Source organism: Cynocephalus volans, chromosome 12 (assembly GCF_027409185.1).
Source record: "Cynocephalus volans isolate mCynVol1 chromosome 12, mCynVol1.pri, whole genome shotgun sequence".
NCBI lineage: Eukaryota > Metazoa > Chordata > Mammalia > Dermoptera > Cynocephalidae > Cynocephalus > Cynocephalus volans.
In genome coordinates, this window is record NC_084471.1 from 88871780 (window position 1) to 88875526 (window position 3747).

A 3747-nucleotide genomic window follows, 5' to 3' on the forward strand; every position below is an offset into this window, starting at 1 on the left:
TAACACTTTTCCAAGGGTTGTTGGTGAGGGCAGCAAGCTGTTGTTTTTGCAGTTTTGCAAGACATTTCTCTATTTCCAGTCTTCGGCCATCACATCTCCACAGATACTTACCAGCTGCTGCCGACAGCGTTTCTGAAACCACACCTGTTTGTTCCCCCATGTCCCTGAGAATAATTTTTCTGAATCTGGGAACTTGAACTTATTCAAAACAGCTAGAGCTCTCTCATCATCTCTTCACCTAATTTGAGCTTTATTTACCTCTTAACCATGTTTATTCTACTCTTTTCAGTTTGAAGATCATTTTCCTTGATAGAGAAAATAGAAGCAAATTAGGAGATGAATAGTTCTTTCTTTGTGAAATCTGTTAGAATAATAAGATGAAAATCAAGCACTGAACCTGTTTTTCCTTCTTCTCTTTTCACTCTGAGATAGCTTTAAAAGTGTTTCCCCTTGTTCTTTGGCCTTTTTGCACACCTAAGCTTATTCTGAGGTTCAGTTTTCTTGATAAAGTTCCCTAGCTTTATTTTTCTCTTCTGTTCCCATTCTCAGTTATGTGAGGGTACTTCGAAAAATCCGTGGAGAAATTGAATTAAAAGATAAAATGAATCCTTCCATTAACTTTTTGAAGACCCCTCATATGTCCCTTTCTCTATCTTTACGTTTGCTCTTTTTAAACATGAACCCAACAAAACTCCCCAACCAGCCTAAGTAGTTTCCTTCAATCTCTTCGTCCCGTTAGTCATATGTTTAGATCATTTAAAATTAAATGTCAGATTTTTATATCTGAGAGTGCCCACATCCTCCCGTCAGATGTGCCTGTGGTGGGAACCCCATCCCGAGCTGAAACTGCTACTGGGACAAATCTCATAAGCAGGCGTGGCAGGACTGCTGGAAGTCTGTTTAGTGAGGGACTGCAAAGCTTTGTGGCACAGAACGTAGCCTACGAAGAGCCGGAGACAGACGTGTCAGCTCCCCCAATAACAGACCTCTGATGGAGCTGACCCTGTTCAGGAAATGAGAAAGATTCTGAGTATCTGTAGGGTGGTGGCTGTCACTTGAATGCATCACTGTCCTTTGTCTAGCTCTCAGAGAGAGAGAGAGAGAGAGAGTTCTCATCTGGGGCTATCAGATAGGTAGATAAGCTTGGCTCACATGCCTGATTCCATGACATGAGAACAGCCAAATCCAAATCTCTCTTTTGATTTCTGCAAATTCCTAGAATTGGGTCATTTTCTGAGTACTCTGAAAGAGAGAGAGAGGGAGAGGAGAGAAAGAGCACTCGTGCCTATGTGTTTTGGGGGAGGAGGGTGCAGTCCTCTGCAAGCAGCTTAGAGGTCAGATCCAGGGATATATGAGGTCTTACAATTAATGTAATGTCTCTGAATTCACAGCATGGTGAATCTGGGGTGGGGGAGGGGTCATCTGTTTTTCTCTTTGACCTTTTAGAAAGTCTTCAAGGTAAAGACTCACTACAAACACACGCACACACACACACACACACACACACACACACACACACACACACTGGTAAATAAGCAAGCACAGTGCACAGTAGGTGCTTGATAAATATTTCTGAATTAATAAAACTGTTCAACTGGAGGACATAAATATAAATGTATTCAACATTATTTTATTTGGTTGTTATGAATTCTAAAGTGACATAATTATTTTTTCCTAAATTCCCTATGATGCCCACCTGACCAAGTAGTTCTTTCTGGTATTCAGAATTAATTTCAGAGATGCAGCTCCCTCTGTCACTACCTCCTGTTTCTGTGAAATGACATTGTCAGCAGGCAAGCCAAGAATTTATCAGACATTCCACTTTTAGCAGAGTGATTTTCCTAGCAGCTCCCTCGATAATTGAAGTCTCTCAATACTACTACATTTGATCTCCTTGCCAGTAATGTCATGTAGGTTAGAATTACATTCAGAACCACATAAATGAATATAACATATTAGAATTAGAAAGATTTTTATTTGTTCCTGTTTTTCTTTTTAATCCTATTATGTCCAAAACACTTTCACATCATCATATTTTGCATGGAACTGCACAAAATATTGGCTGTTCCAAAGGTAATCTGGTTCTCTATTCTGTACATTTCTGCCATGTCCTTAACTAGGTAGAAAACTTCGTATTAGAAGAAATGCATTATTTTCAAGGTCTTTTATTGGTTCTATTATCCTTCCTCACCTGCCTGACAAACTTAAGACCCATCAAGGTGTCCTTGATAAAGTCTTCCTTGTACTCTCTTTGGACTAGTACTCACTTTGTACATATTTCTATTTTATTACAAGACTTTTCACACTATTTCATGATATTTTTGTGTCAGGCAGAAATTAACATGGAAATAATTTCACTATTTTCTCCACTTCTGGCTGCTAAAGATATTATTGGCTTGGTCAGATCTCTTTCTTCCCTTAATGCTAAGATTTGGGGTGGGGCAGATTTGATGCAGAATCAGGAGAAAAGGATGTTTTGAAGGAAGACTTTAGTGTGAGTTATAGAGTGAAGGGAGAAGAGAAAGAAATGTTCAGGGAGTTTGGAAGAAAGGCAGGAACAGCTGCAGTGAGAGGGAAATGGATGGGAAAAGGATTTTTAAAAGAAGGGTTATACTTCATAGAGTCTGAGATACACAAATTGACTCACTTTAAAAGTATGCTTTTGGTTGTCTGACTGTCTCTCCACAACTGCTCTGAGACTGGACCACATGGGATCATCGTTTCCGTAGGGTTACATTTTGTTTATTCATCTTTCTGATCTCTTTTGTAAGTTTCTGGAGAGCAGGCACTATGATGTTAATTTCTATATCCCCAGTTCTTGACCCATAATAGGTATTTAATAAATATTTGTTGAACTTCAGACTAGAAGTGTTTTATGTAACAAGAGGGGAAGTCAGGAGGTTCCCCAAGTCTGTGTGAGTTATGTCCTTTACCAAGCCTGCAGTGTTTTGACTTTTTAAAAATTTTTACATATTTTTATTTAAAAATATTTATACCAGTACAATTAAACTAAATCTTAGACACTAGGTGCCATTAGTTTATTATAAAAGAGACATGGAAATTATCTACATGATGAGAGATTTCAGAACTTCAGTGGAATGGGCAGCTTCGAGTGATACCATTTCAACTGTGATTTATTTCAGTCTACATACTTTCTAAGAATGTCACCATCTCTAAATAAGAAATAATCCTTGTCATTTATAACCACTTTGGTGCCTCCATCTTCCGGGAGAAGAACTTTATCTCCAACTTTTACACTAACTGGTTGAATCACTCCACCCTTTCCTTTAGAGCCCGAGCCAACAGCTAGTACCGTTGCTTGCAATACTTTTCCTTGAGCTTTTTCTGGAAGCGTGATGCCTCCTTTGGTTACAGTTTCGGCTGCACTCCTTTCAACCAATACTCAGTCAAAGAGTGGAAGAAACTTTCTTAATGCTTGTCCTGCTATGACTCCTGCCACCGCCACCGCAAGGAGAGATCCGCGGTCTGGCCACATGTAAAAACAGTGTTTGGACTTTTAATGCCACGGACACTTAATTTAAAATTCCTTCTTGCCTAACACAATGCTGTTGCTGTTAATTTTAGTAGAAAATAAATCAGGGATCTTCTAATATGATTTAACACTATGCCCCAATGAACAATTACAACAGGAGATATAGGGAGAGATATGTGAGAGTGTCTGATCCTGGGGCCAATTAAATATAACTGTTAAACATATCTGCTACATAGCATCCTGCTCTCTCCAAC

At 39.0% G+C, this 3747-nt stretch overlaps 1 pseudogene; it reads right to left on the reverse strand.

Annotated features, from left to right (window-relative positions):
* Window positions 1-3038: 3038 nt before the first annotated feature.
* Window positions 3039-3496, reverse strand: LOC134391751 (10 kDa heat shock protein, mitochondrial-like; annotated as a pseudogene).
* Between the last annotated feature and the right edge of the window lie 251 nt (window positions 3497-3747).